Source organism: Mastigoproctus giganteus, chromosome 5, assembly GCF_048544385.1.
Source record: "Mastigoproctus giganteus isolate SK-2022 chromosome 5, ASM4854438v1, whole genome shotgun sequence".
NCBI lineage: Eukaryota > Metazoa > Arthropoda > Arachnida > Uropygi > Thelyphonidae > Mastigoproctus > Mastigoproctus giganteus.
Window position 1 is genome coordinate 49,305,058 of NC_143579.1, and position 15,182 is coordinate 49,320,239.

General features: G+C 39.9%; 1 protein-coding gene across 3 annotated transcripts in view; it reads left to right on the forward strand.

Moving 5' to 3' along the window:
• The window catches only part of LOC150085378 (protein O-mannosyl-transferase TMTC2-like), a 217,782-nt gene that overhangs the window by 175,141 nt on the left and 27,459 nt on the right, over positions 1-15,182 (forward strand). The gene's annotated exons all lie outside the window — the stretch shown is intronic.

Below are 15,182 nucleotides of genomic sequence, written 5' to 3' on the forward strand. Positions count from 1 at the left end.
GAATAAACATCAGTAGAGGGCGTTGTCTGAATAATGTTGATGAAGCCTACAATTTGCAAAACGTGCCTTCACCTTGGTAACAGTTTAATTAGTCAGCAAGCACGAGTAATCACTGTACGCCATCTATGCTGTAGCTTCTGACTATAGCCACTAGACTTTGGAATTCAATTTTAACTGCAATTTGAAGAGCATCCCCCCCCCCCGTTAATGCATAATTAAAAGTAGAAAGGAACACAGAACTAGATGATGCTTTAACCCCTCCCTCTCTTCCCCCGCCAGAATCACCCCAATAAAAGGGCGTTGGGGATGGCTGCCCTAGCTGACAGCCCATCTCATGCAGTCATAGAATACTGGGACTTTGAAATCTCCACGGAATATATGTGAAAGTCTGTAAATCATCAAATATTTAAAAGGTAGTGGGCACACCTGCCCATCTCCAGGAGACCTAACCGACACGCTACAACTTGCTTATTGCTCAGAATGTTACAGAGATACTGACATAGCAATTACTTGTCTAGTGACAGGGGCGCCCGGTTATAATACACACCAGAATTGCATTACACTCCAGGGACTTTTGTCACGTGCAAATAGAAAACTCCAGCTGTAGTCCGATGGGATTTTAACGTCCATTTCCATGCCCATTCCCACAGGATCTTCCTATTGATCAGTATAAAAGGATACTTCAATTAACAAAGAATTTCAATTGTATTTTAAGTCGGGAGAGATGGTTAGACAGTTTCTATAGAGGGGTTGTTGTAGGATTTTAGGAGCATTGGCGACTTGCTGGACGAAAAACCAGAGTTTCCGGGAGAAAAACCATGCTACCTCGCCTGAGACCGACTAACTCGGCCACGTTGTACAAAAGGTATATAAAAATTGTTCACAAATTGTTGACAGGACTCGAACTTAGGTCTTTTCCACCCGGTGTGGGAGGACGCCGATTCTACCAACTGTACTGCCTACGAAGGCCTATAGGGATGGGGGGGGGGGATGACAAGAAAAGATAAACTCGATTACAGCGGATCCATACAATGGAAAGCGTCATTTCCGAACATAGTGGAGAAGTAATAGTATGCGTATCCATATAAAATTTCATATCAATTACAAGCAGATACTATAAATTTCGCTGCAAAAGAAGCTCAGGAACGTCTACAAAGTGAGCTTTAGTCGTAAAATACACAGGCCGATCTTTAATTCGTAGAATGGTAGCACCACCGTACAACCACTCACCTGTAGGCGAGTGGTGGTAGATGGCAGGAGAGTATGCCCAAGAATACACTGACACAGGCGCGTACTTTGATATGTTGTTGCAAAGTGCCCTTAATTACCTGCTCGAAGCGTGAATCGTTTTGTGAGGTGTTTTTGGATCATAATGATTGATTCATATCTTATGGCCACTCACTATCCGGCAAACATGGATTAACGACATTCTAGGCTCTCTGTAAGAATCGTGTGTGAATTGCTGTAGGAGATTGACTTTTTTTCGCTTAACTGATAGGGCAAGATGTCATTCAGAATCCCTTAGGTCTTTGCAATTTTCTCCAGAATAGTTCAAGTACTCGTCCATAGATTCTCGATCTTCTTTTGTGCGTCAGTGCCACTTGAAAAATTCCGTTTTCTTCAGGCACTGACATTCCTCTCAGTATCTGTAGCACTCATACCACGTCCAACTCCATAGAGAATAATAAAAAGTTACTCAGTCTTCAAACATTCCATTTAGAAACTCATAAAAGGTAACTTAATCCACTTTGCAGCTACCAGACTGCATATCAGATATTAACTTATTCTTGGAAATGCATACCTGCCATCTACCAGCACTTCACCAAAACTTGAGTGGTTGTACGGCGGCACTGTCATTCCGCGAATTGAACCATCAGGTGATCAAAAAAATCTCGAATCCAGCATCGATGGACTCGAGAATATATATGAAAATAATTTTTGTTTTTTTATAAATCATCTCCAGGGTGATTTAGAGTTAATGATGATGCTGCAGTAATCTTATGAATTATTAGGCCTAGCAACTCCAAAGTTAAGCCTAATGATTGAAACCTTATACATTTTTAAATTATCTTTTAAAAAGTTTAGTTTCTTAATATGATTTTTAAATTTGTGAAGATTTTGTTAAAAGAATCTTGAATGAGATAACACCAGCCAGGTCATAACAAACAGAAAAAAGAAAAAACCGGAATAAAGAAGTCAACCAGTTAATTACAACTCAACTTCGTCAAGTCTAAGAAAGAAGATTATAGCGAGCTCACTCAAAGAAGGGATTTCGTTTCTGTTCTTGTTCGTTTAGTGAAGATAAGAAATTAAAGAGCTCCCAAGTTGGCGGATTGACGGTGGGCTCTCTGTCAGTCACAACCTCTTGATGAAGTTAGCTTCAATACTGGCTGGCTTTTATGGTCCCTTGGAGGCACTTGATTAATAGTATTTGTCGAGTCACAGCCATCTGCTGATCCTTACGATGGGAAAGACTATTAGCAGCAGCAATCACGTGTCACTGTTGCCTTCTTTTTAAACGTACTATAGATGACGTTTTTTCTCTCTCTCTGTCTTCTCTCAGATTTAAGTTCACTATTGAATTTATCTCATAATTAGGATTTTTGCAATTCGAATAGTTCTCTTCCATTTTATCACAAAGACCTGGTGACTTCATACTGAATTCATAAAGAAGTATTCTACTTTTAATTCTAATCATTAAGGAAAGTTCAATATTCTATGGTAGGGTGGATTTGCGATTTGTACAGCTGTTTGGAAGAAAAGAAAGCCGAGAGCGAAAGAGAAAACCCAGTTTTTAGATGCAGAGAAAGCAATATTTGTAATGTGCTTATGCCAAGAGAGATTAGAAGTCCCTAATAGAAATATGAGATCTTGTCTACAAATCTGGGTATCATCGAAGATAATAGGAGCAGAAGGATCCTTTAGCGAGATATATGACAGGACTGAGTTTTAGGATTGAAATCAACCACGTTATCTTTGCCCCACTGCAGAATTACCTGGAGATCAGCATTTAAGGAATTGGTAGTGGATAATGGAGAAGATGAAGCTGTTTGTGCAGCGCAAGGTATCTCAAACCGGAAGGTGGAATGTAATGTGATATCATCAACAAAACTATGGATAGGATTTCCAGTGGAAGAAGGTCATTAGTATGCAAGAGGAAAAGAGTAGGAGAAAGAACTGAACCTTGGAAAACACCAGCATTCGTGAAAAAGTTAGAAGATAGAGAGCCATCTACCATTACACACAGTGTGTGATCAGAGAGAAACTGGATACCCAATTACAAAATACAGTTGACAATCCACAGAATAGAAGCTTATTGAAAAGACCTTTATGCCAAACACGATCAAAAGCCTTTGATAGGTCAAGAGCAACTGCTTGAATTTCAAACTTTTCCATTGAATTTGTCCATAGAAGGATTTAAGAAGTTTACGAGTTGGCGTTTATGGATTTCTCCATTACTTTAGAAAAAGTAGAGGTGAATGCAATGGGACGATAATTGGATGGGAGAGATTTCTCCCTGTTTTTAGAAACTGCCTAGGTATGGACAAATTTCCAACAGAAGGAAAAGCACCAGTGGAATAAGAAAGTTTAAAAGTTTAGGAGTAAACTCAGGAGCACAGGTTTTTGAGAACAAGTGGAGAAATATCATCAGGACGTGGATCTTTCTTTGCATCAAGATTGTTCAAAACTTTTCTAACATCTTTTTGACGGAAGACTACAGGAGGCATTGAGCGGAGGATACTGGGAATGGTAGGGGGTGATTTACCAAGATTGTCAATACAAGAGTTAGAAGAAAAATGGGATGCAAGTAGATCAGCTTTATCTTTAGGTGAGGTGGCAATAGAACCGCCAAGTTTTAACAGAGATGGAGTGCAGATAGGCAAAATGGGAAACCAAGGTTTAGATTAAGGGCGAGATTTTAAGGTGTTGTACGGAATAAACGAATTCATTCCTACAAGGATAATTTCACTAACGTGATGTGAGAAAACATCGATATAGAAGATTTAAAACAGTAATGCAACTAAGAAAAAGAAGAAAAATCTTGCAGATCATCTCACATTTTGCATTATTGTAATGCCGACGGGAGAAAGCCTCTATTTGAGAAGGACCATCAAGTTGCAATTTGAGGTGAGTAATGGATCATTCACCTTGACCTCTGTCCTGGAGGGTTGTTTGTGAGAAAAAATCGAGAGAATTTGCTATGTGGTTAGGATTGTCCGGTATGTTGGTGGGTATATGAACAACTTGTGTGAGGTCATTAGCAATTGCAAAATGCCTCAACATATTAACTAGCTGGGTCCTTGTGAGTAGTGAACATTAAAATCGCCAAGGAAAATTACCTCACTATTAGAAAGTTGGACGGGTGAAAGTCAGAGTTCCAAGTGATTAGCGGAATCTGACAGAATAGGGTAAAGAGGTTTTAAGCCAGGGATGACTGCAAATTGCGTAATCTCGATTTGCTTATTTGCTGGATGAAAAACCGAAGTTTCCGGCTGAAAAATGCTCTCATCTGAGCCCAACTAATTCAGCCACTGCGAAAAAAGTCCATAAAAATTCATCGCGTCATTGATGGCATTCGGACCCAGGCCTTTTACAACCCATGTGAAAAGAGCAGTATCCTAACGGTGTCAATAACCCATCGCCACTATTAGGGAGTTTTCTCATCAAGGACTGCATATCTTTTACAGAGAATCCTCAAATGAAATTTAAATATTTATTTTTTTAAATTTTATCTGTTTCAAGATACGAAATTGGTGTAATAGTTTCCGTATCAGACTGTTCGGCTATCAGGGAGATTTACGGTGATAAATCACGGTAAGCGAGAATGCATGAATAGATCGGACGCTCTACTCAGTCGGTGGATTCCGGAGTCTTTTATGACTTGTCGCGCCCTGTGCCCTCTCAGCACGCAAACATGCTACCGCGCTACGCATGTGGCCCAAAGGCAGACTCAGATAATGTGGCTGTTTGGGTAGGACACGTCATACCGAGTACCATCCAGCTGGTCAAGCCAATCATGTTGATTGTTTTCGTCCCTTTCTTACGCTTTTAAAAGAAAGGAAAGTTGAAGGGGAGAAATAATAAAGTAAAATAATGTGAAGACAGATGTTAGATGTAGAAAAAGTGGTAGAGGTACGGTCGGAGGTTTTTTTTTTTTTTGTGAATTTTTCCTGCTTAATAATTTAGCTAACTGTCATCGGTATTCATATTTAGGTATAATTGCAATGAAAAAAATAAAATTGGCTTGTTTCTTGTACACTGGATAAGATATAATTGAATGCAAAATGCCAGAATGGAATACGAAAACATCTGCAGTTTTTTTTTATATTTTATTTTATTTTTTGGATCGTGTGATTATCTTCATTACTTAGATGAGGCCCTTGAGTTCCATGTCGCCAGTACCACGCTTTAATGGAACTTGCACAATTTCCATTCATTCTTAAAAAGAAATATTGATGAAATAGAAAAATCTTTTGGTTTAGTATAACCAAATATGAATTTTTTCGGTTTTTTTGTCTTTTGGCTTGTACTCAAGCCAAAAGATGGTTTGTTCATCTTTTGGTTTGTACTGCAACTGTTCATATTTAAAAAAATATATAATAATTTTGTTTCTCACGTAAAAGAAAACATGAAACTATTTTAATGTTTTGTTTTACGTGATTATATCATTTACTGTTAATAGTCAGAAAGTAATTTTCTCTCTGAAAAGTTAATGAGGAGGTGTGCAAATAGCAAATCTTTATAACGAAGCTATTGATTAGGATGATTTTTATTAAAAGATTTGTAAGGCATGGATACATTGAACAGGTAGGTATAAATACCTACCTGTTCAATGTATCCATGCAACATTGGGACAGTCGATTTTTACGTATGTGGTTATTATGGTTCCTCAATACTTTTGATAATATCGTATATACACACACATATACACCATTGGTGCCAAAAGCAACACCAGAGATGATTTCGTGCAATAAAAATAATAAAATTCTTTATCACCTATAAAAATATATTTCGTTACAATGCCAATAACAGACAAGAACAAAATAGTCTGAAAAACAATCAATAAGAATTTGTTACACAGAAAACCAGTCACATTGTACTTTGTACTGTTCTTTAAAATGTTATTAATATTAATCTCTCAATTAATGTGAAATTTATTGATGCATTTTGTAAAAAAAAATTAATTTCTAAAATCAAGTTGTACACCAGTTTCATGCGAGTCGCTTTTGATTAGCAAGTCCGTCCGCATGTAACAACTCGACTCCCATATAAGTTTATAAAAATTTTATATTTAGATTTTTTAGAAAAAAAAAAATTGTGTCGAGCCATCCCAAATCTAATTAAAACCGTAATTTCCAGTTATTTTTATACTTTAGGCTCAATTATGATTCGATAACCTCCTCATTTTCTACCCTACAGTCTCTTCTCTCCCCACCCTACAGAAACATTACAATAATTTTTTTAAAAGAATCTCCAATCCTTTTACGATTTTTGGGATATTTTTAGACTATTCTTCTAGACCTTTGTACCAAACATCGTGCAGATAGATTAACCATTATCCTCTGGACACTCATTACCCCCTGCTCCATTTAAAAAAAAAAAAAAAGAATTGCTCACCTCGCGGTTATTTAACACACCGTAAAGATCACGTGATGAGGTTTTGGTAATCACTTTTTAAGTACACTATAGAAGATTTTTAAACACATTATTTGATAATCAAACGCGTCTGAAATGTAGGATAAGGCGTACATTACCCAACATGTTACAAAATGGCAGCATGTGGTTTCTTATACACAGAGAGACGCATTATTCAATAAAGTGATAAAGGGAAGACCACACATGGTCAGAGGAACTGACGAGAGAGAAGGAACAGCACCGTATTTAGAAATCACGGGCTTGAACCCCCGCTTACTCAAAGCGCGTGTACTTATGCACCGTGGTGCATGACTACTCGGCTAAAAAAGCCACAGGCTTTTGCTGCACCAAACAATAAATAAATATTATAAAATAAAATAAAAATAATAAAAGCATAATCGAATGATTTGCTATAATCGATTACAGTGATTATGCCCATAACTACTGAGTTTTTAAGAAGACCATCTGTTATATATTACTTACATACACAATCTGAAAATATTCTATTCACGTGGCTTCTTTAGCTGAGTGGTCAGGCAGGAGTGCATAAGTACACGTGCTCGGCAAAGGAGCAAGGCACTGACGTGGACTTGCAAATACTGCTTTCCACCGCATCCCACAAATATTCAATCCAATCGGAGGGGAGGGGGAGAGTTGGCGGCAGTAGCACACGAAATGCTTGGACATGATCCTCGAACCATTCCTGCCCTGTGCAAGACTTGCGATGACACGGGACGTTGCCTTGTTGAAAGAGTCCAGTGTCATCTGGATTCACGATCACCATGTAGGTCAAAACTTGGTCCGAAACAATGCGGAAATAGGTTCTGTCGGTAAGGGTATGTTCAATGGCTATGAGAAGACCCAGTGATGTCCATGTATAGTATCTCAACTCAGCTGTGGTACACTGTGATGATACAGAACCCTGTAAAAAGGCCAGAAAAGTGCGTAGCGTTATGTTTGCTCAATGCGTGCGTTGTTTCTGGCCATTGATATCCATAAAAATATCCCCAAATCACGATACCACAACAATTGGCCTCTTCGTCCAAACGTCCAGTCTAGTAGCAGTAGCTGTTCACCTGCTCGTCGGCTGGAACCTTGATTCATCAGATCAAGAGACTATTTTCCAGTAGTCCAATGTTCAGGAATGGTGCTCCACACCCACTGCAGACAGAGGTGTCGATGGCGATCAACATGGACACATAAACGAGTCGCCTACTCTGTAGATGTCCACAAGACGTCCTCTGGATGGTGTGTTGAGAAACGTTTCTCTGTGGGCCCTGGTTGTAGTCTGTTCTTGACTGAGGGATAATGAGTCATCTGTTGTCCCGGACATAACTCGCCAACCGCCCCTCACTTCTACTGTCAACTAGTGGTCTCCTCGTCCGAGCACGTTGGGTAGTTGTGTGTCCCTTTCCCACCACACCTTCACTACGGCGTCTCTCGAAGAGATATTTGCTGAGATACTGGCCCGCCTTCCTAGCACCTCAAATCATTTCTCCTTCAAACTTTGTCAGGTCCTTTTGCACTAGCTTCGAAATGGCAGTCACTACCAGTGTTATCACTATGTGTCCTGCGCCGGTTGGTGACGTCACCGTTAGGTGTTGTAGGATGCGTCCACTCGTGAAAACAGGGGTGGTCATTTTGTAGTAGTTAATACTACTACAGTGTCCACGATTCAATGGGCAGTTATTTCGACGCGCAAATCTTCTACTGGACCACCCAAATCCCACCCACTGCCAGTGATGCAGGAATATTTAAGATTTTTTCAAGCCACGCCATTAATTTTAAAGACTACTCACGGTCAGCATTCATTTTGTTTATTTATTATTTTAAATCTAAATACAGATTAGAAATCTGAGCTATGCCCAAGAAGCTAAAATAGATGAATATACACACGTGTAAAAAAAAAAGGTCACATCACTCAGAAAATGGCACCTACTTCCATTATAGGGAACAGCGAAGTGGCTCCCTCTATCGAAGCCTTCGTGTTCATTTCATTAAGTTCTTGTGGAATATTTGAGCACCATAAATCATTAATCTGTTCATCAGATCAAGTTTTCCCGAGAGAGAGAAAGAAAGAGAGAGAGAGAGTTTCTTTTAGCAAATGAAAAACATTCGCTTTCATTCACTGTATCCTCTGCGTCCCCTGACCTCCCCCAACACGCTCCCTCGTCATGCAATACTACTTCGGGTAATGGAAACTGTCAATTAACCCCTGTCACGTGTGTACGCCCTAATTTCGCTGTCACTCTCGCCACCCCTGTGCATTCGTACACGGAATTGTGCGACTCAATGCGTCATGCAATTTTCCCATACGTCTATGACCAAAATAAAAGCTAAATGTATTACTAATTCCTCTGTAATGAGAAGTGGCTTTTTATTGTGAGGTGCCATGACCTTGGTTACAAGGACATTCATTGTTGCGTTAGTGAAGTTACAGTTAGTGAAAACATCGTCTGCCACTCAAATGAGGCTTTATCTCTGTACGTTTGGAAATAAAGAAGTACACTGAAGCAAAAAAAGTTAAGGTGGTGTCCTCCAACTAATGGTACGTTTATATCCTTAGGGCTAGGTTGGGGTGTAATGATGGTTTTTCTCCCCCCACCTTCCCTCTTTGCCCCAGTTTTCAGGTTTAAAGTCGTCATCACATGCCGGTCTGGGCAGTATTCTAAGCTACTATCAAAACATCTTTAATGAAGTTTCTTTGTAAGTTCATTATATTCATCTGATGTCGGCAGTTTTTGTTGTTAATGATACACCTTTTAGACGGTTTTCTTCTGTTGGTCTAGACTTCAAAGATCTCTGAGTATCTCAGGTCCAAATGTCGCCTTTAAGCATCTGTTTTGTAATATTTTTCTTTGTTTTTTGTTAGTGTTTTCTCGGAATACCCTGTGACCTTGAATAAGTCGCGCGCTCCGAATTTTAAGATACGAAAGAGAGAAAGTCCTTATGTGAAAAACTGAAAACATTTTTAGTTTTTAACTAATCATTAAAGATTATACCAGCATACCTTTGGCCGCTGTAGCCAAGTGGTCAGGCACGAGGGTACAATAAGTACACGTGCTTTGAGTGACCGGGGTTCAAGCCAGTGACTGCCAAACTTAGAATCTCGAGCTGCACGAAGTGGAATGGGCGATTTCTGTCATGGGTAGAGGAGGATGACAAATGAATGTCCTCCATTACCACTGAGAAGTAAATATTGCCACTCGCACTGACGTCATGAGTGACATGAGTTATTCAGCAGGTAGAGCCATCTTTCTCCATGGGCCTATCTGACTTATTCCTGAGGCCTGCTTGTAAGAGTCCCCAAAAAGTAATATTCTATCATTTCTTCCTTTTTCAGCATCCTTGCTGAGAGGAAGAAGTGGTGATGGAATTAGATCATGTTTAGAGCAAATAACGCTATATTGAGCAGCCAATATTTCTCAAAAGACAGACATTTTGTTTTTATTTGATTCTGCCAATGAAGTCTGGGAAAATGCAATTTTGTCAATAACAATCGTGTTAGCTGGCCAAATATGCGATTTGATCAATAAAATCGCATTTTACTAGATCGGATCTTCTGTTTATTGGGCAATCGTGTTAGCTGGCCAAATACAACGTCTTTCTCTGTCTATCTCTCTTGGGTACTTGCCCTTGTAATCCTAGGTCGTTAAACTTTCTAAAAAGTTTTTTTTTTAAATGAAAGTGTTGTGTTTGCTTTGGAGTGAACAGAGTTCCAAATGTAATAAAGTCCCAAAAGTTTGGTATGTCTCAGCCGTTTTGTCTCATAACACAGAATCAGATAACCAAAAAGTTCTTAAGATTGCATTAAATAATCTTAAGAGGAGGCAGAAAGTGTTGATGTGTTCTTAATAAGGGTCAAAGAGTTGATTAAACTTTGTTGGATCTCTATGTGGAATATCGAAGGTATCCGAAAAAGGACTCAGGATTTCCAGCAAGCATCGCGGATAATACACTGCTCGACAAAATTAACAGAAAACGTGGTGTAGCTCGCGCAGCTTGCAATGAAGTGGGACAAAATTTGGTATGGTGGTGTACCATAGAATAAGTATGAAATGAGAGAAACTCCGGACAGGCATAAGGAACATTTATAGGGGTTATAAAATTACCAAAAACGATCACATTACAGAAGTCGATACAAAATGTTCAAAAGTATGGTCACGTGATATCAACACTGCGTACTATCCCCCCAACGGCTAAACAGGCCTCACAGCGGTGAACCATGCTCGATATAAGGGTGTCAATAAGATTCTGTGGTAACAAATCCCATTTTACCACACTAGAGTAGACCTCAGCTCACCAAGTGACCGAGGAGTTGACTATTAGCCTATCACCAAGTGACCGAGGAGTTGACTATTAGCCTGCAATGCAACACCCAAGGGTGTCGCACACATGTTTGACCGGATTTAAATTGCTGATCGTGCTGGCAATGGCAGTCGTTGGATATTTTCAACTTCAAGATTCCTCCACCACTTTTTTAGGACTGCTTCCTCCACCACTTTTTTAGGAAAATCTGGGCCAACTGCACCCTTAAAAAAAGTCGCATACTCTTCTCTCCACACAACGCCTGGGTTCGAATCTCGTTCGAAAAAATAAAAATTTGTCCAGCAAACCGACCACAGAATACACGCAATTTACAGACACGTTTTCATTGATTATATAATACAGTCACGAATATTTGGTAAAATATCTGGATCATATAGCAACAACAAACACCTAATATTGGCTGTGCAATGTTCATACATTCTCTAAGAAAACAGAGGATAAAATTTATTCCATCATTTGTTTTATTTTAGACCTTGTGAAGAAAGCTGTCAGTTTGCTTTCTGTTAGTTCGATTTGTACGCAACTCTGATCTGCCTCTCAATTCGGAAGTACTGCAGGACATACAAGAACTTGTTAAGAATAGTTGTTAAGTGTTAAAAGAAACAGCAACCAATCCCACCAAGAATTCTTAATCCGTTTGACAATAGACTTTGAGATACAGTTTGGTGTAGTTAGCCCAAGGCATGTTACAGACCTCGTTACGAGCTGTGCCTCTTGGGATATGTTTGTCTAGTGTGCACAACACATAAGACAAGCTGCTTGTCTCAGAGTCAGCCAAAACTTTACACCGAAAAAGCAAAAAAAAAAAAAAAAAACACCCTGGCGTTTTCAACCTCTAATTAATAGAATACAGACCAAAGCTGCCTAAAAACAAAAAAAACCTCTTCGTTTTCTTACTCCACTTACTTGAAGAATATGCTTGTTTATTGGACAGCTGAGGAGTTAGTTTTATTCCAACAGAAGAAGAAATCTTTATTGTATAGTAAAGAATAATGTGCCCGCCACAGCCAGGAGGCCAGGGGCTTGACAATGATATAGGGTAACATAAAAATATGTACAAAAAGATAACATAACATGAAATTAACTTAAAAATGTAGCCATGCTGGTGGTCCTCTGTTGGGGGGGGGGATGTCCATGTTTGCGGGTTGCCCACTTCAGTATCCAGTATTCGCTGGCGAGGATGGGCTTCATGAGAGAAGGTACCGCGGAGGCCCATGTTTCAGAGGCATACAGAAAGGTAGGATACTCAACGGTTTTCAGATATCTGATTGTAGTTTTTGCATCTGTGTGATGAAGATGTTGATGGGCAATCCAGCGCATTCGGCTGATCTTGCGTAGATCTTTGTGTTTATTTACACTTGAAATAATTGCACCCTCCAGTGAGGGTTGTATGAATGTGGTACACTTCTACAGAGAGAAAACCCTAACGGATTTTTGGGGGTTCAGTTTAAGACCGAAATGGTTGAGATGGCTAGAGAAAGCGGTGATCATTCCTCTGTCGGTTGATGGTGGTATTTCCGTTAGGAACTTTATATCGTCGGCGTAGCCCGATAAAACGCCACCTTGCGGTACACCTGCATTAATGGATCGGGTATATGAGAGGTTGCGATGAGTGTGGTACACTGTTCTACTCCAGAGGAGCGAATACAGAAAAGCGAAAACGTCACCTTTGATCCGAAAGAAATTGGTTAGGAGATTTAGAAGGGCTGTGATGTTGAGGCTATCAAAAGCAGCTTCGATATCGGCATAAACAACCGCCATTTCTGATCTGGCCTCAAATGCATTTAAAATTGCCGTTTGGACTGCCAGAAGGTTGGAGACAGTTGATCTATTAGGGAGAACATAATGGAGTTGCTTTGATGGTTGTGGAAGAAGATGGCGTGTTATATGCGGAAGGACTTTTTCCAGTAGCTTTAGGAGCGTGGATGCAGTGGATATCAGTCTACAGTGCTTCGGCTGGCTTGGTAGTTGAACTTTAGGTAGTGGGGAGAGAGCGTATTTGCTCCAGGATGCAGGAAACACTCTATGAGAGAGGATGGAGTTGAACAAGTAGAGCAGAGTATCAAGGATATATGGACTGAGGCACTTTACGATGAAATGCGGGACTTTATCGATGCCAGCAGTACATGACGGACGCAGCGAGTTGATGTCTTGAAGGAGCTGCTGTCGATCGATTTGAATGGAAAACAGCTCATCATCTGGACCAGAAATGGGGTCTGGTTGGTAATCATATGGTTGTGTGGTGTTGTCTTGGAATCTGGCTACATAGTTGATCCATTAAACTGGATTGAAGTTAGAATCTGGTTCAGAGTTACGGGTATATGGCACTTTGCCTTTGGATAAAGTCTTGTCAGTATATTTTTTAATGGCTTGAGATTTCAGTCTGTTAAACAGTGCTCTAGCTTTGGAGTACTGAATTCGGTCATATGCTGTACCAGACTGTTTCCATTGTTTATGGAGGGACTGTTTGCACTTGAAACTGTAATTTAGCTCCGAAGACCACCAAGCATTAGTTCTAGCGGAGATACCGACTTGTTTAGCTGCTGAGAACATGGTAACAGTGTGCAACCATCTAGTTAATGTCTAGAGCCAATTCCGGATCTCCAGATTCAAGAACTCCCCAGGGAATTAATCTTGCTGCATAAAGGCATCTGTTCGGTTGTAGGAAGGTGGGAGAGATGATGATCTTCCTTTTGACGTTGTGGGAGACATTAAAGTTGAGAACTGCAATAGGACTACGATGGGTTCATAATCGGATTCAAAGTGAGTTTCAAGGTTTAATGTCGACGCTATAGGAACCAGACGATAATATGAGGTCCAGGCGATGAAGACCTCTAGTTGGGCCTTCATTTATGATCCTGAGGCCACTAGGTGCAATCTTAGCCATAAGTGACTCATGAAGATTTTGGAGACTTGGTGGTAAGTTAAAATCTCCGCAGATGAGGTGGATGGCAGATGTGTAGAGCGTATTTATTAGCCAGGACGCAATATCATTGATTGTCTGGGCATTGGGGGTATATATATTGTACAGAGATCTAATAAGCAGGAGTTGATCTTGACCGTTACAATTAATGCTTCGAATAGATTGGATTTGCTGGAGACTACACGTACGAACTTAAGTCTGCTGGCATTTATGATAACAACAACACTCCCCACCACAGGTGTGAGATCGGGAGGTGAAGAAAGATTTGTAACCGGTAGCTTGGGCAGAGGCAATTGATTCTTGTTGTGGTTCCAGCCAGGTTTCAGACATGCAGATAACATCAGCCATTTGGGACAGGAGTATCTGCTCAAGTGTCTTAAGCTTATTCCGAATACTACGAACATTTTGATAAAAAAATCTTGAGGGTAAGGTGACACAAGACCTTCAGGAGTGCCGATTCGAGGACAGGATTTATTTTCTTCGTTGGCTTTTTAGCACGGTTGGTAATAATAGTTGGTATCAGCTGAGGGTGGAATTCGTTGGAGCTGTGGTATTGCAGATTTTGATTAGAGGTTTTGTCATCAGGGTATGTATGGGGCTCATCACCGTGTGACGCTGGTTCCTGGATTTGGGGCTTCTGAGAATAGGAATGTCTATCATGGAGTCACGCTTGGGAGTAGTCTTGGTGGGATAGCGGATTAGCCTGACTTTGAAATAAAAAAAAAAAAAAAAACGCTCTGCTTCTTTCTGTTGAAAACAAAAAATAAATAAAATAAAACAGCGTTTATTTCGCATTAATTTTCTTAATTAGCAAATCAGTGCTATATGACACGGTTAAAGCTACTCACAATGACGTCATATGTGACGTTCCACGACTAACATGGCGTGGTCATGACGAATACATAAATTGCGTACAATAATGAACACGTGTGTGACGTACATTGACGAGGCGTCAAGTGACGTGTGACTAATACGTCATGTGACGTCAGTTCCATAGCTGTTCGTGGTGAAATTGTGACGTAGGATGATGAACATGACGGATACACATCACGTGTGACGTCGGTTGTGTACAATTATGTATTATACCAATAATATCCGAAATCTGCGTTTACCCATGACGTGAAATGCACCTATTGGCTTTTGAGAGAATGATCGAACAGCCCATATTACTGACTAATTAGTAAATCAGTATTATGACATGATGTCACAAACCGTCACGTTTGATGTGCCATGAATAATATGACGTGTTAGTGATTAATACAAATTGGCAAGTAGAATGATAAACACGTCATGT